A 25939-nucleotide genomic window follows, 5' to 3' on the forward strand; every position below is an offset into this window, starting at 1 on the left:
ATAAGACAAGATGCAGACATAAAGGGGATCCAAATAGGGAAAGAAGAAATAAAACTCTCCCTCTTTGCAGATGACATGATCTTGTATTTAAAGAATCCCACAGACTCCACTCCCAAATTACTCAAGCTGATTCCAAACTTTGGCAAAGTAGCAGGTTATAAAATTAACCCCCAAAAATCAATGGCTTTTCTATATGCCAACAATGAGAAAAGTGTGGCTGAAATTAGGAAAGCAACTCCATTTGTAATAGCCCCACAAAAAATAAAATACCTAGGAATTAACTTAACCAAAGAAGTGAAGGACCTCTATGATGAAAACTTTAAAATCTTGAAAAAGGAAATCAACACAGAACTTAAAAAATGGCAAAACCTCCCATGCTCCTGGATTGGCAAGATTAACATCGTGAAAATGGCAATACTTCCCAAGGCTATCTACAAATTCAACGCGATACCTATCAAAATTCCACTCTCATTCTTCAAGGAAATAGAGGAGGCAATCCAAAAATTCATATGGAACAATAAAAGACCCCGAATAGCAAAAACGCTCCTCAACGGAAAGAACACTGCTGGAGGAATATCAATACCAAATTTCAAACTCTACTATAAAGCCATAGTAATCAAAACAGCTTGGTATTGGCATAAGAACAGACCTCAGGACCAATGGAATAGAATTGAAAACCCAGAAATGAACCTACAGACCTATAGCCATCTAATCTTCGATAAGGAAGCTAAAACAATAGAATGGAAGAAAGACAGCCTCTTCAGTAAATGGTGCTGGCAAAATTGGTTAACTACATGTAGAAAACTAAAGCTAGATCCTTATTTATCACCCTGTACCAGAATCAACTCCAAATGGATCAAAGACCTTGAACTCAAAGCAGACACTCTGAAAACATTACAGGATGGAATAGGAGAAACCCTAGGTCTCCTTGGCTCAAGTCGAAATTTTCTGAATAGAGACCCGGAAGCACAACCAATCAAAGAAAGGTTGGACAAATGGGATTGCATAAGGTTGCAGAGCTTCTGCAGGGCAAATGACATAGCTGGCAAGATCAATAGAAAGCCCACCGATTGGGAGAAGATCTTTACTAGCCATACAACGGACAAGGGTCTCATATCTAAAATATACTTGGAACTCAAAAAATTAAACCACCCAACAACAAATCCTCAAAGAATCAACTGCCCAATAAATAAGTGGGCGAAAGACTTAAAGAGAAGCTTCTCTGAAGAAGAAACAAGGATGGTCAATAGACACATGAAGAAATGTTCAACATCCCTAGCCATAAAAGAAATGCAAATCAAAACAACATTGAGATATCACCTCACTCCAGTTAGAACAGCAAAAATCAAGAACTCTAACAACAACAGATGCTGGAGGGGATGTGGACAGAAAGGAACCTTACTTCATTGTTGGTGGGAATGTAAACTTGTTCAACCACTTTGGAAAGCAGTATTGAGGTTCCTCAGAAGACTTCACATAGATCTCCCCTATGATCCAGCAATCCCACTTTTGGGCATTTACCCAAATGTTTACAAACAAGACCACAGTAAAGCTACCAGCACAACTATGTTTATTGCAGCATTATTTACCATAGCTAAGATATGGAACCAACCCAGATGCCCCTCAGTAGATGAATGGATCAAGAAAATGTGGTATATATACACAATGGAATTCTATGCCTCCATCAGAAAGAATGGCATTTCCCCATTTGTTAGGAAATGGAAAGGTTTGGAAAAAATTATATTCAGTGAAGTAAGCCAGGCCCAAAGAAGCATAGGTCCCATGGTTTCCCTTATTTGCAATATCTAGTATAGGTATGAGTCAAGCGGAAAAGGTCAGATAATGTGATGTTAGCAAAATGAACCCTTAAATATGTATTTTAATGTTTTCGTTTCTTTCATGCATGTGTTTCTAACGCATTTATAAGATTATTTGTTTGTTGCTTTGTATGTCCCTCCCCCACAGTGTAACCCCCGCTTTCACTATATTTGATGTCAGTATAACATGTGGAGGTGATGGGGACAAACAAGTCGTTTAAGGATTCAGGTGGACCTGTTGCAACAATGAGAAGTACAAAATGTCATGTCAAAACCAGCTTTACAATGTCGGTGTGTGGGGGGGAGGGGGGTATAATTGGGTGGGGGGAGGGGGGTAAAATTGCGTGGGGGGAGGGGGGAGGCGGGGAAGGGAAGTGAAGGGTAAACAAAGGAGGAGGCTGCAATGCTTGGTAAGAAATGTATGCATTATCCTGCCCATGTAATTGTAGCCCCCCCTGTACAGTATGTTCTCAAATAAAATAAAATACAATTAAAAAAAAAAAAAAAGAAAATGGTTGTTGATAAAATCTGCCATTTAGGTGAGATGAAGACAAAGGTTTCGTTCGTTCAGGTTAATTCTGAACCACACAGCAAGCCCAGAAGCTGTAGACTGTCTGAAAGCAAGGGAGCCAGCCTGCATCCCAGTGAACCATATTTATGGACACAGACATTTGCATTTCATGTAGCATCATGTGTCACAAACTATTTTCATAGACTGCATGCAGTCAGGTAAGAACAAGACTTGCCCTGCAAAGTGTAGTCTTTGTTCTCTGTGACAGACAAACAGATGGATTGCTCACATCCATTGTTGCTCACATGGAACTCCTCTGATTAGTGCTGATTATTCCATGTTCTACAGCCCGTTCAGGACATGATTGAGAATGCTGGACCTGGCCAATTGTGCTCTGAACCATGTGGACATGAACTTCTTGGCAGACTGTATCCATGCTGCCCAGCTGGATGTGTTGCACCTCAGTAGACACAATCTGCTTCATTTATATCCTTCTACTTTCCTCAAGCTCCGGCAACAGGTTGCCCAGATAGTGCGGGTGTGGACCCCAGTGGAGTGTGCTATTACCCATAGCTATGTGGTCATGATGATCCTGGGCCTGTGTTCCTGCCTCTATCTCTAGGAGCTCAAGTTCCTTGCTAACCTGCTGTCAGCCTGCACCCTCAAGCGCCTCTTCTCTGCACTGTGTAAACTCCCTGAACTTCATTACATGGAGTTCCTGGTGCCTAAGAAATACTACCTGGAGAGTACTAGTATGAGCTGGCCATGTCCACATATGATCAGTAGAAATATGCTTGATTGCAGAAGAGCTGCATGCCATGCTACTATGGGCCAAGCAGGAAGACATCCCCACCTCCCACCACTTTTCTGGAGTTTTCACCCAATAGTTAATGAGACCAGCCATGAGCTTGGTGCTTTCTTGTTTCAAACTTTCAAAACTGCTTTAGAAAACTTTCCCAGGGGCTGGGAAGGTGGCTCAGTGGTAGACCGCTTGCCTTGCATGCTCGAGGGCCTGGGTTTGATTCCTCAGCACCACATAAGCAAAAAGAAAACCCTGGAAGGGGCGCTGTGGCTTAAGTGGTAGAGTGCTAGCCTTGAGCTGAAGAGCTGAGGGACAGTGCCCAGGCCCAGAGTTCAGGCCCCACGACTGGACCCAAAAAAAAAAAAAGAAAACTTTCCCAGAACATTAAAACAAGTAGAGTAGGCCCTTGAATTGTGCTAAGGAAATGTCTTGCATTTCAACCAGCCCTGTTGCCCAGAGATCAATCCCTATATCAGATCCTAAGGCTAAGATGAAAGCAAATGTAGTTTCAATGAAAAACCTTTGTTAGAGAAAGCTGTAGATACACATGACAGACAATGTAGGAAGAAAACATGCCTTCTAAATGTGACATCGGAAGCCCTGGGGTTCAATTCTTTTTCCTTTTTTGTGCCAGTCCTGGGGCTTGAACTCAGGGCCTTTGCACTGCCCCTGAACTTCTTTTACTCAAGGCTAGCACTGTACCACTTGAGCCAAAGCACCACTTCTGGTGTTTTCTGCTTATGTGTTGCTGAGGAATCGAACCCATGAATTCATGCATGCTAGAGAAGCATTCTATCACTGAGCCATATTCCCAGCCTCCTGGGATTCAATTATAGGACTAGGTGAAGCTGTTACAGCAGAGGTCCAGGCATTGTGGTAGAGTGTTCAATTGGACCTAGGGCAGCATGTGCTGGAAGCAGTAACAGGGAAAAATCAGATCACTTGTCACAGAATACAAATAAAAGGTAATGGGTACATTTCTTATCAAGCATTGTTGCCTCCCACTTTGTTTCCTCTTACCATCCCTAATAAGAAATGTACTCATTACCTTGCTCATGTACTCATGTAATTGTAACTTCTCTGTAAGGTATTTTCACAAATGTGTGTGTGTGTGTGTGTGTGTGTGTGTGTGTGTGTGTGTGTGTGTGTGTGTAAATACAAATAAAAGAAGATCTCATAGAAAAACAAACAAGAGAAAAAGACTGAAAATGAAAAGTAAAATGGAAAGGGAACCCGACTTTTGGGCCTAGCAGAAACTCAGCAGATCTGGTAGGAATTGTTCTGCATGGTGTGGCAATATTTCCTGGAGAATGTTTGCAGGGAATAGAAGCAGGGCTGGTTTTTGGTTGTTACCAGTGGCTTTGTGCTTGTTTTGCTCTGCATCCAGCTCAGTGAAAGCCTGATTTGAGGGTATCTCATGACTAAGAGATGCTCCAGTATTTCTTAGTAAAATTCATATTCCATTTTCTGCTGAGCAGCTAGATTCATTTGACCACCAGCCTCTACCACTCCCAAGCCTCGTCCTTTGGTTCTACTAATCAGAGCCAGCCCTAGCTCTGGGAACAGGCATTAGAACTCTATTCTGTTACAGTAACATTCTTACCTGCCAGTGGCAGTCAACAGAGAGACCCAGTTCTCCTTTAGAGATGCCAGAGACGTTCTGCAGCTAGCTGAATCACAACTAGCTACCAACACTTTTCTGTTCAAGAGTTCCTATGACTCCAACAGAAGTCACATACTGGGGACTCTTTTCATTGCTCTCACTAAAACGCCACAGCACTGTATAACCTGATGTCCCCACATTCTGCTGCAGGAAAGGTAACAGGCTGGAATCTGTGCAATTTGGCTTGAAAAATTTGTTACAGTGAGTGAAAGATTGATTCCTGCCTAATTCCTCCAGCTCAAGCAAGACACCAGGTACAAGAAAACAAGGGTGGCCACATGCCTGTCAGCAGGCAGGTTCCAATCAGTGCCTGGCCAAGGATATAACACTTGGTCCCCAGGGGACAATAGCCCTTCATCCAGTGTAGAACATTCAACTTGTGGGCCTGGTCAAGGAAGTCTCCTTGTGGCCTAAGAGAGCATAAGCCACTTTTTATTTTCTGCTTCTTTGTGAAAACAAGCCCTATATAAGTCCATCCAAAATATAGTCCCTCAAACAACCTCCAAACCTGAAAGGTCTATGCACCTTGCTGGCAATAAACAGTCCCCACCTGTTGATCATTGAGTCTGGCCTATTCCTTTTCTGTTTTCCTCCATTTTCTTAACAGTGAGAATGCTGAAACAGGTATGTGGGTTCAGGAGACAATCATTCCCAGGTTGCCAATGGATGTTCATGGCTACTTCTAGATTTTAGGTCTGATCCTACTCTATTTTTACTTTGAGGTTACCTGAGATATCCTTAAAACAAATTCCCCTCATTAGTGTCTAAGACAACTTAATCACTGTTATTTCAATTCTTACAGGGTCTGAGAATGAGTCCATCAAAGCGGGCTTAGAGATTAAAGAAGTTTTTTAGGTGTTACAGAAGTTGTCCTGCCAGGGACACAGTGTAGACTTGGGAGCTAACACTATGACCCTAAACATGAACACAGCCTAGGCTAATGAAGGCAAAAAACACAAGCAGGTACAAGCTGCAAAGTTCTATTAATATGATAACATCAACTTTTTTTTTCAAACAAGGGACTTTTACAATGGCAATTTCCTGTTATTTCATTCCTCAGTTTCAAGCAAGAGATTATTGCATTCCTCAGTTCCCCATAAGAGGTTAATATTCTGACTCAGTGTCCTTGCTTGGTCTTGGGGTCTTTAATCCTAAGAGATCCTTACATTCCCCTTTCTTTTTGTAACTGAGTCAAATTCTTGACTCTTTTTCCTGACTCAGGAGGCTGTACTGGGCCTGAAGGGCCATCAGCTTGACAGTCCCAATTATTTTTTCTATAAGTGATATCAAAGACTTAACCACACAGGAACCAGTAATAACAAGTAGAAGAAATAGTATAATTGCTGGTGGCTAGGGATACTAGCCACCAGGCCAAAAGGCTTTGAACCCATACTAGATCTAGTTTAGCAGATGGATGCTGTTGGAGTCCTTCACACAGTTTACCTACAACCTTTATGTTTTCTTCTCCAGCCGTGATTCATTTACACAGTATCAGCACTCTTCCCTTAGAAAAACATAGGTTCCCTCTTTGGAAGCTGTGAGAAGGTCTAGTGCCCTATGATTCTGCAAGGCCACCCCCGCTAGAGAGTTCAGTTGTCTTTGTATGCATGCCAGAGACACTGAAGAGGCATGAGTATCCTCATCTACCCTCTCCTCAAATTCTTGAGCAAGTTTTAAACTATGTCTTACAGCACCTCCAGCAAAAGCTACTCCTCCAACAGAGGTAACCATACTCACCCCTAACATTATAGGAATAAAATCTGTCCTCTTGGTTAAGAGGTGGGATAACAATCTCTGAAAATTTTCACTTTTGGTATAAAGATTTAATTGGGGAACTGCTGTTATCAAAATCCAAGAGACCAAGGTTGGATTAATGTATGAACATAGGCTTCCATTGCACCAGAACATAGTAGGAGAAGGGGTGTGATATCAAGATACCTGAAGCAGTTTGTCATATTCCACAAGTTGAGTTGGTTGGTAAAATTAAATTGCTACAATCAGGGACATTACAATAGCAGAAGTAAGAAAACTGTCCCCTTGTCTCTGATTTTAAACTGCCAGTGGTAGTTAACATCATTTAGAGCACAGAAGCATAAATGAAAAATTATGATGAGATAAGTCTTAGCTTGAGAGGCTTTTCAGGGTCCTTATACACCATCCATTTGTCTCTTCTGGTAGCAGGGCCACCTTAAGTGGTGAAGCGTGGATCCAGGACCAGATCCCATTCACCTTGACAGTGGTTGGAGCTGTTAGGATAGCAGTATAAGGTCCTTTCCATTGAGGATAGTTAGTTTTTTTTTATGTCATATGACCCACACAGTGTCTCATGATCAGTAATTAGGGCCAACTACAGGGGCTGCCTGCAGGAGTGCCTGAAATTGGGAATGGAGTTCCTGTTGAACAGTCTGCAGTGCCTGTAAAGACTGGAGCAGTCATCTATGTCAACATTGCAGTTTTTAAGCGAGGACACAAGAAGGATGGTCTGCCAAACATAATTTCACAGGGCATAAACCCTTTGGAATAGACAATGCAATGGGAGCGCAAAAGGGCAAAGGGAAGGAGTCATTCAGTCATGGTAAATTTAAGAGAAACCCCTCTCACAACGAGTCTACCTGGCTGCTCTAATTAGCTAAACCAGCATCTAGATTGAAGTGGGCATATCCTTCCTCCCTACCATACAGATAAACATAAAGAATAGTTCCACATCAATTCACCCATCCTGACTCTATGTATATGAAAGCTAGTTTAATTTCATACCAACTTACTCATAAGCTTCATTTTTAAGACATACTCCTACCATTTGTTACATACTTAAACTTTCTGGGGTTTGTCTTCTTCCCCTTTTCACTGTGACAAACATTTTAAGACAATCCTTATTTTTATATCTTTTTTTTTTAATCCAGATGAGATTTTTTTTCAATTCCTTTCTAAGGCTTTCTTTACTACACTCTTTCTTTCCCTGAGTTTCTTTGTGGCTTTTGGGCCCATTTTGCTTCTTTGGCTTGAGGAACCAGGTTATCAGAACTGCCTCAAGGCATCCCTTGGGTGGAGAATTTTGTTAAATTTTTAATTCTAATAGCAGGGGTGAGTTTCATTCCTCTTACTACCTCCATTGATAAAGATCTCTCCTTTATAGCTATTGTTGGAAGCGGCCTTTTACCACACCCAAACCAAGCAAGGCTTTGATTGTAGAGTGGATTTCTAGTTTCCTAATCCTTGAAGTGCCTGAGGCATGCCAGTGATATCATCCTTGCCCTCAATATCTACTGTGGGAATAGAGAGAGTTACTGGATATCACTAAAATAATATACCACAGACTCAGTTTCAGCAGATCCAAAGCAGCTTTCCACTGGGAAGCAGTCAGAGGTGATGGAGTCAGGCAGGAGTCCAGTCCACTGTCACTATGGTCAACATGGTCAGGATGACAACATAGATTTCCTTCCAGATGACTATAAGGCCGTCCTTGAACTTTATCCAGAAGGGTGGGTAGAAGCAGCAGCAGGGTCCCACACTGACTCAAAAGGGTTATCACACATTTTTCTGGGCTGCAAATTTCTACTAAGACTGGTTAAGGATATGTGGCATAGGCTTGATAGGCGGGTGTCCAGCTGGTTTTTAAGGCAACATTTGAGGCAGTGGCCCAGGACAATTGACCAGGGTGACAACTTTTATTAACTAGATAGTTCTTTTAATAAGGCTTGTAACCATTTCCAAAATGTGCAGTCTCCACACTTACACACTGTTAGCACTATGTCCCATGCCTCTTCCTTTTCAGGTAAGGAAAAAATTATTTCTGACCCCTTTTTGTGGCCATCAGTACTTTAATACAAGAACACATACACAAAGACATTAGAGAGGGATATGATACAATTCAAATAACATCTGGAGCTTGAAAATATTGTGCAAATGTGAATGTCTTAGAATCAGTAAATGAGAGTGGTTATATAAGATGTTAATAGTATGTTCATAGTAAAAAAGCAGTGAAGAAGTATGTGGGAACTCTCACTACTCTTTGCAACTCTTCTTTGAGTTTAAAATAATTTCAAAACAAGAAGGCTTTCAAGACAAGATATGGCTTAAGTATATCCATCCCATATTTTTTGGTTTTGTTTTTGAGAAAAGTGTTAAATCTTTGAAGAGGAAGCATTCACCCAAAGGGAGACAAAACATTCAAATCCAACTTTGACTCCCTAACCTGTGGCATATATCTCTGAATTTTTTATTTCCCTATAACTTCTCAAAGTACAAGATAGTTCTCAATTTGACACTTCGAGATTTGACTCATGGAGGTCGTTGGCACCAAAGGTGAGCAAGTAAGAAGCAACATTAGCCAGGCACCAGTGGTTCACACCTGTAAACCTAGCTACTGAGGAGGCTGATCTGAGGATCACGATTCAAAACCAACATGGGCAGGAAACTCCCTGCAATTCTTTTTTATTTTGGCGTGGGGGTCGGGTGGTGGGGCCTGAACTCTGGGCCTGGGTGCTGTCCCTCAGCTCTTCAGCTCAAGGCTAGCACTCTACCACTTGAGCCACAGCGCCACTTCTGGCTTTTTTTTTCTGCTTATGTGGTGCTGAAGAATCGAACCCAGGGCCTCAAGCATGCAAGGAGAGCTCTCTACCACTGAGCCACCTTCCCAGCCCTCCCTGTGATTCTTATCTCCAAATAATCACCAGAAAACCAAATAGAGTTCTCGACCTCAGCTGAAGAGCACAAGGACAACGCCCAATCCCAAAGTTCAAGCCCTACTACCACCAAAAAAAAAAAAGAGAAACAACATTAAAGCTGTTTGTTTTTTGGGCTTTGTGTATAAGCTACACATCCCTCAATTGTGAAATCATACAGTTTGGCTTTCCTTACCATGCCTTTTTCTCATAATATTCTGCATAATCTCCACTTATTTATGATGCATTAGGCTTTGCAGCAATAAATAAGCCCCATGATGAAAGTACCTCATTCTGTTCACAGCTTTGTACCCAGTATTCAGGACAACACTTGATATTCACTGAAAAGAAAAGAGACCATTATAATAAGAGATAATGCCTCAATAAAAGACATAAGGTCTGGGGATATCAACTTCCCACCCCCGCCTCTACCTCGAGAGCCCTCAAACAAGCCCAGATGAGCTGGTTTCTAAGATGATGTCCAGGTCCAATAGGCACTTTGGGCAGGTGACGTCTCTCCTGGGGACAGAGCAGCCAAAGCTTTTGCAAAACTATTGCTGGAAACTTATTTTGGAACTCTTGTGACAAAAGAACACTGAGAATTGCTTTGATGTGCTGATGTTTTCATCATTTTCTTGGTACTTCAAAGACAAAATAGTCGAGAAGCCAGCAGCAACAGCTAGCTCTGCTCAAAGCTTCAGGGTAATCCGTTTGTATGACTCTTCTAGCTCCACTAGGATTAAGGTGCACTCCCATCCATAGATGGTGAATTTGCCAACACAATGCTACAAATGACCAGACTTCATTTCTTTAGACAGCCTAAGTAGTTTGTCCCCTCCAATGTCCCTGGGAACATCAGCTTTTGATGTTACATTGGCAATATAGGAATTGTCTACATGACCAAGGGTGGAGCCACAAAGAGGCACTCCAGCCCAGGAATGCTAGCTAGTAAATGGAGAGGCCTCATGGAGGGAAGACCATATTCCAAGCAATTTCCAATCTATGACTCTTTCTCAAAGCTCTTTTGGGAGGTCTTCTATTTCACTGTTGTCTTTTTCATTCATTCCATATTAGCTGCAGCTCTGAGTGCCCAGTCAAAATCCTGGCAGATGGGATTGGGCAGAAACCTGAGTTACTGCCCAAAGAGGTATTATGTCTCATTCTCCCTGGAGACAGAATGCATCTTCCAACAAAGCTTGCTCAGCCTTTTGGAGAGGAGCACACATGAGCTGAATCCTGACAACAGGAGGAAGAAAACTTCAGAGGAGGTTTCAGGAGCCAGGGGGCAGAAAAGTCTTTTTTGTTTGTTTGTTTTATTATTAGTAAATTTTATTGTGAAAACATTGTACAGAGGGGTTACAATTACATGAACAAGGTAATGAGTACATTTCTTATTAAGCATTGTTGCCTCCTTTTTTTCCCCTTACCATCCCTACCAGCCCAACACCCTCCCCCCCCCCCGCTGAAAAGTCTTTACATTACAAGGGACAGTCACTTCCATAGGAAGTGTCTAAAGACTAGAAGTACCCTGTGGACAGTGTCAGCTGGCAAAGGCAGACTCAACCATCAGTTGATTTCATTCAGGCATAACATCCCAGTACTTGTAATATTCAGTTGTTGAAACTCAGGGTTTTGAGGACAACACAGGACTTACATCCAAGTTCACTGTAGAAAAAGCAACTGAAATGTGCTCTTTCCTAAGGTTGTAAACAAGTAGCCTTATTCAAACACCAAACAATAAAACCAGATTACATTATGTGTTTTAATGCGTATTTGTGTACATGCACAACAGACCTGGTCCTGTACATGGTCCCTGAACTTTATTACTTAATGCTAGCGTGTTCTGTCACTTGAACCACAGCTCAACTTCTAGTAGTTAAGTGAAGGTAAGGTTCTCGTGGGCTTCACTCTTACTAAGCTGACTTTGACCCACAATCCTCAGATCTCAGACTCCTGAGTTGCTAGGAATACAGGCTTGAGCTATTGGAATCCAGGGGTTCTTTAAATGCCAGGAATGGGATGGATAGATGACTAGTTCCAAGGTAATGATGAGATTATGCATGTCTGGGTAGAAGGTGAGAAAAGGGAGAAAGGATATAAAAAGATTGGAGCTAGAACATGGCAGGGAGATGCCTCATGTGGTGAAGGCTTCGGTAGGGTCTAGTGGGATGAAATCACAGGCTTTGAGACTGTCAGTTTTGGCTGCCTCCATCTTGAAACCATGGACAGAATGGGTAAGCTTTCTATGGCTAGAAGCCCTTTGGGTGATGACACAAACCATAGGAGGTGTATGAAGATAAGAAGTCACCCAGGGGTGGCTCACATTTGTAATCCTAGCTACTTGGAAGGATGAGATCTGAGGACTGTGTTTCAAAGCCACCCTGGGCAGGAAAGTCCATAGCCTCTTATATTTAATTAACCCGCAAAAAATTGGAAGCAGAAGTGTGGCTAAAATGGGAGGCTGACAACCTTGAACAAAAACAGCTAAGGAAGAGCATGAGGCTTTCTGTTCAAACTCCAGTACTGGCACACAAAATAGAGCATAGATAGACAGACAGACAGACAGACAGACAGACAGACAGACAGACAGATAGATAGATAGATAGATAGATAGATAGATAGATAGATAGATAGATAGATAGATAGATAGATAGATAGATAGATAGATAGATAGATAGATAGATAGATAGATAGATAGATAGATAGATAGATAGATAGGTAGGTAGGTAGGTAGGTAGGTAGATAGATAGATAGATAGATAGATAGATAGATAGATAGATAGATAGATAGATAGATAGATAGATAGATAGATAGATAGATAGATAGATAGATAGATAGATAGATAGATAGATAGATAGATAGATAGATAGATAGATAGATAGATAGATAGATAATGGACTAATGGACTAATGGACTTCAGGTACTGTAAGGAATATCCTATCTCAAGTTGGGAGACATGGACTGGAGATTGGGGTGGTCAGTCTTCAGTGTGCAACCATAAAGCTTCCCTAACTGATAGAAACCTGGTGGGAAGAAAAAGCCATGCCAGTGTGTCAGGGTGATGTCAGGGCCAGCTCTAAAGCAAGAAGGCTATCAGAATCTGTGTTCTGCCTATGAAGAAGAGAACTCATTGCTCTAGAAAGTGAGGGAATTGATACCTAAATTACCCATCTTGAATAGAAATGGAAGTGGAGTTGTTTTTACGATAACTTAATATTCTGTCTAAGAGCTATTTCTGTACATACTACCTCCTAAATAAAAGCAGGTTTATTGACAAAAATACCAGTTACGTATGATTATACATTTCAATAAAACAATTGTAGTACTTAATACTTTAGGGAATATACTACAGTATTTGTTCTGAAAATGTTTATTCCCTATTTTTACCTGATACATAATGTACTATGTGCTACCACATGTTGTTCAGATGCATGTATAACATGGCATATTTTTTAAATCAGAGTAATTCTAGTGTGAGTTAGTGCAAAGTAGTCAATCAGAACATGTGGTCTATAGAACTGGCAGATGGCATGATCAGCTGCTAAACCAAAGCTAGCTGACATGGATATGGGCGAAGAGGGCTACAGAAGAATAAAGAGTATGCTCAAAATGTTGAGTACATAAGGATGGGGCAATAAATCTTTGAAGTCATAACATTACAAGAAACAGAAAGGATAGCCACCAATCGGAAAGCCATCTTCAAGGTCTACAATTCTCCCTATTTAACCCAAGACCAATCTCTGTAATGAGGAAGATGGCCAAGATGGCTGACCTGGGCCGAATTGCCCTTTTCTCTGTGGTGTGTCTATAATATGTGCTCTTTGTTATTTTTCTCTTCTACTAAACCCTTCGATCATCTTTACATATGTTTTCTTCTTACCTGAATTCTCCTTATGCTGGATGCAAGGACCCAGGTTGGATAGCTGCCTTATAATTTGTGGTAACATGTAATGGATTCATTTAAGTATGTTTTATTCTGATTTAGGCTCAATGAATGGACACAATTCTATCTGTCTGTCTGATCTGTTCAAATACAGCATTTATAGTGAACACAATAAAAATTCTGTCTTCAAGCCTTAAATATTTGTCATTACCTATCTGTCACCCTTGTATGTGAAGGTACACCTGAACCTCTTCTTCCTAAGTGTACTTTATACAAACATTTGGGACTACATAATTTCTTGAGCATGGTCTGGTTGGATGAAGACAGCTATTTGTGTTTAGACAGTATCTCAATATGTTGCTTAGGTGAGCCCTGAACTAGAGTTCAAGTGAGCTTCTGGCTTTAGGTTCCAGAATAGCTAGAACTATAGACATATGAGACAAGCAGAGATGGTCAGAAAAGATGATGTTAGGCGAAATGAACCCCAAGATAACTCTATTATTTTTAACACTTTGTTTTTGTTTTGCTTCCTGTGTCAAGAATACCTTTTCCTTTCAATAGGCATGTAGTATTTTAAGAATTGCTTTCCAGTTAGTTGAATACATGCGGTAATAATTTTATCACCTAGGTTATTTTTCCAGACCTTGCCTAGGACGGACATATGGTGCTGAGGCATGCTTGCCCAGAATATCTTCCTCTCTCTGTGACTTATTTTGAGGAATATTCAGATGTATTTAGCTGGGTCAAAGATGAGGCATATTTCATTACTTAATGTACTTTGTCAAGCTGTCCACAAAACATTTAATTAATTTGCTCTCCCAACAATAGATTCTAATTTCTTGCTTTCTCTGCAAATCTCACAGTATTTAAAAAAAGAAAAAAGAAAAAATTTCTGCCAGGTGCTGGTGGCCCACGACTGTAATACTTGTTACTCAGGAGGCTGAAATCTGAGAATTGTGGTTCAAATCCAGCCCAGGCAGGAAAGTCTGTGAGACTCTTATCTCCAATTAACCACCAGAAAACTGGAAGTGGAAATTTGGCTCAATGTGGTAGGGCTCTAGTCTTGAGCAAAAATGCCCAGGGACAGTGCCGGGACCCTAAGTTCAAACTCTATGATCAACAAAAACAACAATTCTAATAGACACAGAGAACTCTTCTGATATTTGCTAAAAGCATATTTCTTTGTCCCCTTGCTTATATGTTATACCTCAGAAAGTGAGACAACTGAGAATTAAGGAATTTAAAATTAAAAGAGAACTCCACCTCCAAGGATTTCTATCTTGCCCCATTAGCAACACTGCTCCACCAGAGCCTTGCGTTACAAGAGAGATAGTATATACAAAGAAACTTGCATGAAATAAGGAAGGCAGAAGGAGGCTGTCCTCTGCTGCCCTACCAGCACCCCAGGAATTGATTCCTGGTAAGCAGAGACACATCAGTATGGAAAATAGATGACTTCAAGTATTTTATTCTCTAGATAGAACTGGAGTATAGGGAAGTGGGCACTGAGCATGGAGCTAGTTAGCTGGCAGGCAGGAAAAGAGAATTTTCTTATTTCAAGGTCAGAAAAGACAAATGAAGTGTAGGTTCACAGCTGGAGTCATAGATCCAAGTGCAAGCATTGCTGCTTACCAAGGAACTCAGGCTCATATCCCTGAGCCTCAGTTTATTTAAAGAGTGTTGAGTACAGTGTACTGTATCATCCTTGGCATTTGGGTGAATTGTAAAGGGAAACATGCAGGTAGGCAGAATCCAGGAGGCACATCAACTCAGTGAATGATTTTATTTCACAAATCAAGTGAGGCTTAAATTGAGGGCTTCCACATGTGTGCACCTCCTCTTCTAAGATCCCTAACAAGGGGCTAGGACAACTCTGTGTCTCTGTGGCCCTTTCGATCCCCTCTGTTTTTTCCTTTCAGTGTCTTTTCCAAGACAAGCTCTAGTGCATTAAGCAGCCTTTAATGTAGGCAAAAGAAACACTGAGAGCTATTCCCAATGCTTAGACAAGAATCTCCCACTGGCATTACTGATGATCTTGTCTAATGTAAAATCTCACCTATCCCCTATGGTCATTAAGGCCAGCGATGGACACAGCTAAGTCCATCACTTTGTTGCCTGTATTTTCCATGCCACATATTAGTGAGATATCCCTTCTATTGTTCAGCTATCTTGGGGAGGGCAGAGATAGCTATGCCAGCAACAAAGAAAGGTACTTTCTGCTTTATTAAGCTGGCACAGGGAGGAGCTTCTCTGTGGAACAAGTGGCCAAGGATGCCGCTTGCTTCTATGGCAACCCAACATGCAGCCAGCATTCAGGGTTAGCTCTGTCCACCACATTTAACAGAACTGAAAAACGTGGCAGAATTTCTGTTATTTCTGAAAGACCAGGTTACACTTTAATCACTGGTTGTAATAGCTAATCTGAGAGGGTGATCTATCCCACTGCCCAGGGGCCTTGAAAAATTAGCTCAACTTCAAGGGTTACCCACAATGATTTCCATGGTGTCAAGTGAGTACAACATCAGCAGAGTGGGAAACAAATAAAAATAGATGCATTTGGGGCTATTCCAGTTTCCCATCCAGGAAACACGAATTCAAACAATCTTGAAAATACATTCTTAAAATATGGCTGCAGAATTTTAGCTCAAAAACACGAAGGAGAGATGGGAATTCCATTGCTTATTTGTCAGGACTTTTGATTGGGACTGGCAAAAGGTGAACTGTTTTGTAAGACGTTGGTTGGGGTGAAGCCCCTGTCTCTGAACAGGTTAGGAGAATGGCTTTACAGCCCAGAAGGATAGCAGAGGTTGGCAAAAATTTTTTCAGGGGACTGTAGTAAGGGCATGGCTGGTCTACATCCCAGTTCAGCTGCAAATATGTCTGAAATCTGACCTGCTGCTTCCATTTTTAGTGTCTCAAAGCAATGCTTGACATTCTTCCTCGATAAATTGATAATTTCTTCTGAAGCTCTCATATTCATTCTAATTGCCTATTATTCCCACCATAATATAAATAAGATAAATAAGCCATGTTTGCTGCAATTGCAATTTGTTCAAATTCTTATCTCTTTCTAAAAATTCCTGTATAGATTTGATGGCTAAATGGTTATCTAGAAATATCTGCACAGTATCAACTTTGATAATTCAGGATTTTTTCTCTTCCTTTTCACTTTTGTTTCCCCTGAAGATTGAACCAAAGCCTGTGCATGCTATGTAGGTGCTATAGTATTTGAGTTATGTCCACAACCCCTTTTGTTTATACTTGGGGGTTAATATAGTTTTGCTAATCTACTAGGGCTGGACTTGAACAAGAAATCTTCCTACTTTGGCCTCCAAAGAAGACAGTATTATACCTATATACCAGAACACATAGCAATTTTTTATTATTGTTTTTTTATTGTGAAAATACCACACAGAGGGATTACAATTACATGGGCAAGGAAATGAGTACATTTCTTATCAAGCATTGTTGCTCCTCCTTTGTTTCCCCTTCCCATACCTTCCCATTTCCTCCTCCCTCCCCGCTAAAGTGGCAAAGTTTCTTTTTTTTGCCCCATGACCGACAAAAATAAAAAATAATGAAACACATAGAAAATTTTTCTAGCTAAAATCTCCACAGGATCTATTTGTATATGAAAGAATTTTCCACAATTATTTGAAACTCATTTAAAAAAAGAGAATGTACCAAAAAAACGAAAAAATCACATAGTACATTAAAAGTGCAACAACAGGATGGGAAGGTGGCTCAGTAGTAGAGTACTTGCCTCTATTTATTGCAATCATGTGGCCCTGGGTTCAATTCTTCAGCAACATCTAAACAGAAAAAGCCAGATGTGATGCTATGATTCAAGTAGTAGAACATTAGCCTTGAGCTGAAGAGCTGAGGGACAGGCCCCAGCCCAGAGTTCAGGCCTCATGACCACCCGCCCCCTGCCAAAAATAAAAAATAAAAACAAGTAAATTTTTTGTATTTTCTTCCCACTATGATATATCCCCTGTTGTCACTGTATTTGATTTTGGTACTCTGGTATTTTATATACGTTTATCTGAATAAGGAAAAGGAAGGGGAACAACAGAAAGGTGAGAAAAGATGACAGAGCAGCAATATACACAGAATAATATGTCGGAAATGATTGTACAACTTGGGGGGACGGTGTAAGAGGGGAGGGAAATTATGAGAAAAATGAGGGAAGTGGTAACATGTTTGAGAAGAAATGCACATTCTACTTTACTTAGGTCAATGTAACCCCTCTGTACATCATCTTGAAAATAAAAAAAAAATATGAGTAAACATATGAATGATTAAGTGCTTGCAGCTGCACTAGTTCAAAAGACAGTTACCTTGATGGAATGCCATATGCATTAAATAATTGATGGTGATGTAATTAGCAAAGCAGATCTGTAGAAGGTGCATTTCTCCAATGTTTCAATTAGAGAAGATGGAAAAAGTTTCAAAGTAGATCACTGGACAACATCATTAATGTAGTAAATTGCATAGAAATGCACATTTTAAAATATCTAAGTTGGCAATAGTAGATCTACTATGTGATCTTGTCCATATTTATTGCAATCATTAAGAAAGCTGTAGGTCCACCAATGATGAATGGGTAAAAGAATAACACAATCCCTACGTATGTGTGTGTGTGTGTGTGTGTGTGTGAGTATGCACATTTTTGGTTATGGGGCTTGTACTCTGGGCCTGGGCGCTGTCAGTTAGCTCTTCAGCTCAAGGCTAACACTGTACTTGAATCACAGTGCCAGTTCTGGTTTATCTTGTGGTTTATTGGAGATTAGAGTCTCATGGAGATGGAATTCCGGGAAGATGGAGGAGCAGAAGCTGGAGTCTAAACAAGCTCTCCCATAGAAAGCAGTTTTAGAGTTCCAGTGAACAGTCCTAAGCCAGAGAATCACACCAAGTGTGCCATCACAGAAAAGAGAGTCAGGCCAGAGAGAGAAAATCCAGACTAGGAGACAGATCTGAGCTCTTGCTAGCAGCTGCGGCAGCGGCGGCGGTGGTGGCAGCGGTGGTGGCGGCGACTGCAGGGGCCATACCTGAACCACAGAGAGTCTGGCATGAAGGAGCCAGATGCAGCAGGCAAGTGGATTCTACTCAACACCAGCAAGAACCAACAAGGAGCGGACATCTTCATCCTGCAGTTCAGAGAACCAGAGATGACCCAGGAACCAAGACTCGGCGGGAGTAGAAGCCTGACATCCTCACTCCTTCCCAGGGAGCAGAGGAAGGAAGGCCACCCCACCCACCCCCCCCAGTACCGGAGATCTCCATCTTGGATACCGACAAAGCTCGTTGGAGCTGCTAGCCCCAACTCAAGCCTTGGAATAAAACAAGTCATTTAGCAGGTCAAAAGAACTTAACGGCGGCGTGACCTGCCAGACTCAGCTCCACCCAGGGAAAAGTCATCCAGCTCAGGCGCCAGCCCTAGCAGTGGCTTTCAAACTGGGTAATCAGAGCCAGAAGCTGCCCCTCCCTTCAGCAGCCTCGACAATCAATTGAAATTCAGTAAACAGAAACCCTGAGAATGGCTCCAGAGTGGGTGCTGTGAATTTCTCACAAACTAGCCAGCAGGAAAAGCTACTGTTTGTTGAAAGGCCTCAACTCTACCCAGAACCTAGCTTCATCACTGCAACTCCCTCTTTTGTGATTCTCAAAGTAGATCTGCCTCCCATTGAACTAGCCTTGGAGGAGGATCGCAAAATCCTGGGTAAAGCAGAGCATGTTTCTGCCTGTTAGAAAAAACTGACTTAAGAAACCAACCAAGACACAGGACCACAAGCAGACCAGAGACTCCAACAAGAGGCTGGTTACATACACAAGGGAGATACTGGATTTTTCCCACCCCTCCCCCAAAAAATCAAAGAACTTTCTTCCTCCTCCTCCTCCTCCTCTTCTTCTTCTTCTTCTTCTTCTTCTTCTTCTTCTTCTTCTTCTTCTTCTTCTTCTTCTTCTTCTTCTTCTTCTTCTTCTTCTTCTTCTTCTTCTTCTCCTTCTTCTTCTCCTTCTTCTTCTTCTACTTCTTCTTCTTTTTTTGGTACCTTATATAATTTTTTTTTTCTTTTCTAAAACTTTTTTTAATCTTTAATTTTTGCGTTTTTTAAAAAAAATTGTTTTCCAGTAACTTTTTATTCCTCTTATAATTTTTATTTTAGGGATACCTGAGTGTGCGTTTTTCTTTCTTTTTTTGTTTTCTTTCTCTTTTTTTCTTTTATAATTATCTTTTTTGTTTTTTGTTTAGCTCTACTGGACTTCTGATCTTTTTTTCTTCCTTTCTTGTCCTTTTCACCATTTCCTCTCTTTTGTTCTTCTTTATGTGACTTAATTGTTGTCCTGCACATCCTCAGATAAACTCTTAGTTGACTATTAGACAATATCCCCCATTGTGTACACACTTAATCCACAAATTTATTACTCAATTCAAAACCTCTGAGGCTTAAATTCCTTAATAGCAGTACTACCTCTTTATACCTATATAATATTTTAAGCATTTTTATTTTTATTTTTATTTTTTTGGTCGGTTGTGGGCCTGAACTCTGGGCTTGGGTGCTGTCCCTTAACTCTTCAGCTCAAAGCAAGTGCTCTACCACTTGAGTCACAGCACCATTTCCGGCTTTTTTTGTATATGTGGTGCTGAGGAATCGAACCCAGAGCCTCATTCATGCAAGGAAAGCACTCTACCACTGAGCCACCATCCCAGCCCCTTAAGCATTTTTATTTTTAAGTTTTTCACATCTCCTTTATATCCCTCCCCTTCTCTCAATATATTCACGTTCTTCTCTAAATAGATTGTTTCTGTCCTGCATAATATTATTAATTTTTACTTTTATATTTTTTCTATTCTCTTTCTTTTCCCTTTCCATTTCTTCTTTTTTATCTCTCTCTCTACTTTCATCCTACACAACCTATTTCCTGCTTTGAGATTAGGACTTAGTTAACTCTCCCTGTGCCTTCCCACATCAATCTATTACTTTTTTAAACCACATCTCTCCCTAAACCTAATAATTTCTGGTTGTGAAAATTCTTCTTTGCAGTTCGTAGCCCATTAACATATAGTTGTTTGATGTGGAATAGATGTATCTGTTGAACTAGATTGTATCTGTAGACTACTGTGTGCAAATTCAGACTTTGGTTGATGCTTGCGTTAAGATAGTGTACTAGCACAACACTGGAGCTCTTTTCATCTCAAACGGGCAGAGTAAGCCGGAAAAACACAAGAAAAATGGCAAATCCGGGTATCTCAATTCCCACTCTTGATAACCAGGGGAAGGAACAAATAATGAATAATCCAGAGGAGAGTTCCCAAATAGCTCTACAAACACTGCTGGCAAAAATGATAAATGAAAAGATTGAAAACATAAAAAGGACTGTATGAGCATGATAGGGAGAGAGAGGAGGCAATCCAAAAGTTTATACAGGAATATCATAAGCGTGAGGAAGCTACTCAAAAATTGATACAGGATTTGCGTGAGCAGCATGAGAATACACAAAGAGAAAGGCAGGAATGGAATGAGCAGGCTGAGAATACTCAAAGAGAACTACAGGAATCCCACGAAAGGGAGGAAGCTAGCAAAGAGTAATACAGGAATTGAGAGAGCAGGATGAGAATACACAAAGATCACTAAAGGAATTCATGGAATACATTAACAAAGAGCTGAAGGAAGTCAGGAAGACCAAAAAGGCAATGCTAAATGGAACCAAACAGAAGGAATGGGAGTCTAAGGAAACCATAACTTATCAACTAAGTGATTTGAGAATAAACACTGAACATCAAATTAAGGAAGTAAAGAAGTTCATACAAGATCTAAAACAAAGCTTCAACAAAGAATTTGAAGCCATCAAAGCGACCAATTAGAAGGAAAAGAGATAAAAAACAAAGTAGAAAGTCTGGACAGCAGGTTAGACCATGAAGAAGATCGAATCTCAGGGTTTGAAGACAGCCTAGATATTATAGAGAAAGAACATACTACCATCCAAGAGAAGTCCAAGAAATATGATAGATCTGTCCAACACTTGGAAGACACCATCAGAAGGCCTAATCTAAGGATAATGGGCATAGAGGAGCACCAAGAAAAAGAAGATAATGTTCTAGGAAATTTGTTTAACAGGATGCTAGCAGAGAACTACCCAAACATGCAAAAAGATAGGCCTATTCAGATACAAGAAACTTTTAGAACCCCAAATAGACAAGAAGAATATAGAACATCCCACTATCACATTATAATCCAAACAGGATCAACTCAGACCAGGGAAAAGGTCCTTAAAGCTGTCAAGGAGAAAAGAATAATCACCTATAAAGGGCAACCAATTAGAATCACCTCAGATTTCTCAGCAGAGACAATCACAGCAAGAAGAGCCTGGAATGATGTATGCCATGCCTTAAAAACAAACAACTATCAACCAAGAATACTGTACCCAGCTTAACTCTCCTTCATAACTGAAGGCCAAATAAAAACCTTCCATAACAAAGAAAAATTGAAACAATACATCTCCACCAAACCAGCCCTACAAAAGATTCTTAAAGAGGTCCTACACATAGAAAACCAACAAGACCACAATAAAGGCCAAGAAACTGCACCCAAACTGAGAATCCAAGAACCTTAGGAAGAACCTAGTTTTCACAGCCCCCAAGAAGGTGGATAACATGGCAGGAAATACCAAATACCCCTCAGTTCTATCTACTAATGTTAACGGACTTAACTCTCCAAGTAAGCGACATAGACTGTCTAGTTGGATTAAAAAACAAGATCCTTCTATCTGCTGCCTTCATGAGTCACATCTTGCCCGTAAAAACGAACACATTTTCAATGTTAAAGACTGGAACAAAATCTACCATGAAAAAAGACCCCATAAATAGGCGGGAGTTGCAATCCTAATATCAGATAAAATAGACTTCAAATTAAAATTCATGAGAAAAGATAAAGAAGGTCGCTACATACTAATTAAGGGATCCCTCCTTCAGGATGATATTACAATTCTAAATATCTATTTACCAAACAATGGAGCACCCAAATGTATCAAAGAGACACTATTCTCCCACAAAACCCACATCGATCAAAAGACATTAATGGTTGGGGATTTTAACACACCACTCTCCCCACTAGTTAGATCAACTCAGCAAACACTCAACAGAGAAACCGCAGATCTAAACAGTTGCATAGGTCAATTAGATTTAATAGACATCTACCGCACATTTCACCCAGCACCATCAAAATACACGTTTTTCTCAGCAGCCCATGGAACATTTTCTAAAATAGACCACATTTTAGGCCACAAAGCAAACTCAGAAACATTGAAGTTATACCATGCATTCTCTCTGACCACAAGGGAATAAAATTAGAACTCAACACCAAAAGCCACCAAAGAAATTCTGGTAACACATGAGGCTGAACAACACACTGCTGAATCACGAGTGGAACATGGAAAACATTAGAAAGGAAATTCAAATGTTTATGCTATACAACAAAAATGAACACACAAATTAACAGCTCCTCTGGGATACACCAAAGGCAGTACTCAGAGGCAAGAGTATAGCTCTGACCTCCTACATAAACAAATTTGAGAGATCTGAAACCAATAATTTAATGACACATCTAAACCTTCTTGAAAAAGAGCAGCAAGATAAACACCAATGCAGTAGAGGGAAAGAAATAATTAAAATTATATCAGAATTAAATTAATTAGAAGCCAAAAAGTATAGAAAGAATCAACAAAACAAAGAGTTGGTTCTTCGAAACAATTAGCAAAATTGACAGACCCTTAGCAAATCTTATCATAAAAAGAAGAGAACACACCCAAATAAATAAACTCAGAGATGAGAATGGAAACATCACCACAGAAACAACCAAGATTCAGAACATTATAAGGCAATACTTCTCAAAACTTTATGCTAATAAGTTTGAGAATAACGGAAATGGACCTTTTCCTAGCAAATACTCACATGCCAAAACTAAACCAAGATGAGTTAAACCATCTTAACAGGTCCATATCAAGCATGGAAATAGAAACAGCAATAAGAGACTTCCTTCTAAGAAAAGTCCAGGACCAGATGGTTTTACAGTGGAATTTACAAGGCCTTCAAAACACACCTCACACCAATACTCTTCCAACTCTTCAATGAAATTGAAATAGGAAAGTTCACTACCGAACACATTCTATGAAGCCATCATAACCCTCATCTCAAAACCAGGCAGGGACTCATCAAAGAAAGAGAACTATAGACCCATTACTTTGATGAACATTGATGCAAAATTTTTCAACAAAATTTTGGACAATCGACCTCAACAATTCATCCAAAAATCATACACCGCGATCAAACAGGATTCATTTCAGGGATGCAAAGCTGGTTCAATATACGCAAATCAATTAATATTATTCATCACATCAACAGGAGCAAGAATAAGAACCACATTGTTATCTCAATAGTTGTAGAAAAAGCATTCGACAAGATCCAACACCCCTTTATGATGAACGTTCTGGAAAAATTAGGAATCCATGGAACATTCCTCAATACAATAAAGGCTGAATATGACAAACTTACAGCCAGCATTATATTTAATGGTGAAAAACTAAAGCCATTTTCTCTTAACTCAGGAACAAGACAAGGATGTCCACTCTCTCCACTTCTCTTCCATCTAGTATTGGAATGCCTAGCTACAGCAATGACACAAGATGCAAACATAAAAGGGATCCAAATAGTGAAAGAAGAAATAAATCTCTCCCTCTTTGCAGATGACATGATCTTGTATTTAAAGAATCTCATAGACTCCACTCCCAAATTACTCAGGCTGATTCAAAACTTTCGCAAGGTAGAACGGTATATAATTAACCCCCCAAAATCAATGGCTTTTCTGTATGCCAACAATGAGAAAACTGTGGCTGAAATTAGGAAAGTAACTCCATTTGTAATAGCCCCACAAAAAAATAAAATACCTAGGAATTAACTTAACCAAAGAGGTGAAGGACCTCTCTGATGAAAACTTTAAAATCTTGAAAAAGGAAATCAAAACAGAACTTCAAAAATAGCAAAACCTCCCATGCTCCTGGATTGGGAAGATTAAGATCGTGAAAATGGCAATACTTCCCAGGGCTATCTATAAATTCAACGCGATACCTATCAAAATTCCAAACTCATTCTTTAAGGAAATAGAAGAGGCAATCCAAAAATTCATGTGAAACAATAAAAGACCCCGAATAGCAAAAACGCTCCTCAACGGAAAGAACACTGCTGGAGGAATATCAATAACAAATTTCAAACTACTATAAAGCCATAGTAATCAAAACAGCTTGGTATTGGCATAAGAACAGACCTCAGGACTAATGGAATAGAATTGAAAACCCAGAAATGAACCCAGAGACTTATAGCTATCTAATCTTCGATAAGGGAGCTAAAATAATAGAATGGAAGAAAGACAGCCTCTTCAGTAAATGGTGCTGGCAACATTGGTTAACTACTTGTAGAAAACTAAAGCTAGATCCTTATCTATCACCCTCCACCGGAATCAATTCCAAATGGATCAAAGACCTCGAAGTCAAAGCAGACACTCTGAAGATATTACAGGATGGAATAGGAGAAACCCTAGGTCTCCTTGGCTCAGGCTGAAATTCTCTTAATAGAGACCCGGAAACACAACAAATCAAAGAAAGGTTGGACAAATGGGTTTGCATGACTTGCAGAGCTTCTGCATGGCAAAGGACATAGCTAGCAAGATCACTACAAATCCCACGGATTGGGAGAAGATCTTCACTAGCCATACAACAGATAAGGGTCTCATATCTAAAATATACTTGTAACTCAAATAATTAAATCCCCCAACAACAAATCCTCAAAGAAACAACTGCTCAATAAATAAGTGGGCTAAAGACTTGAAGAGAAACTTCTCTGAAGAAGAAAGGAGGATGGCCAATAGACACATGAAGAAATGTTCAACCTCCCTAGCCATAAAAGAAATGCAAATCCAAACAACATTGAGATACCACCTCACTCCAGTTAGATTGGCAAAAATCAAGAACTCTAACAACAACAGATGCTGGAGGGGATGTGGACAGAAGGGAACCTTACTTCATTGTTGGTGGGAATGTAAACTTGTTCAACTACTTTGGAAGCAGTATGGAGGTTCCTCAAAAGACTCCACAAAGAGCTCCCCTATGACCCAGCAATCCCACTTTTGGGTATTTACCCAAATGTTTACAAACAAGACCACACTAACGCTACCAGCACAACTATGTTTATTTCAGCATTATTTACCACAGCTAAGATATGGCACCAACCCAGATGTCCCTCAGTAGATGAATGGATCAAGAAAATGTGGTATATATACACAATGGAATCCTATGCCTCCAACAGAAAGAATGATATTGCCCCATTTGTTAAGACATGGAAAGACTTGGAAAAAATTGTATTAAGTGAAGTAAGCCGGGCCCAAAGAAACATAGGTCCCAAGGTTTCCCTTATTTGCAATATCTAGTATATGTATGAGTCAACCGGAAAAGTTCAGATAATGTGGTGTTAGGAAAATGAACCCTTAGATATGTATTTTAATGTTTTTTTCTTCCATGCATTTGTTTCTAATGCATTTATAAGATTA

General features: G+C 40.2%; 1 pseudogene; it reads left to right on the plus strand.

Moving 5' to 3' along the window:
* Positions 1–2698: 2698 nt before the first annotated feature.
* LOC138834984 (tubulin beta-2 chain-like) overlaps positions 2699–25939 on the plus strand; it is a 40894-nt pseudogene continuing 17653 nt past the window's right edge.

The sequence above is a fragment of the Dipodomys merriami genome, unplaced genomic scaffold (assembly GCF_024711535.1).
Source record: "Dipodomys merriami isolate MVZ:Mamm:240054 unplaced genomic scaffold, mDipMer1.0.p SCAF_220, whole genome shotgun sequence".
Classification (NCBI taxonomy): domain Eukaryota; kingdom Metazoa; phylum Chordata; class Mammalia; order Rodentia; family Heteromyidae; genus Dipodomys; species Dipodomys merriami.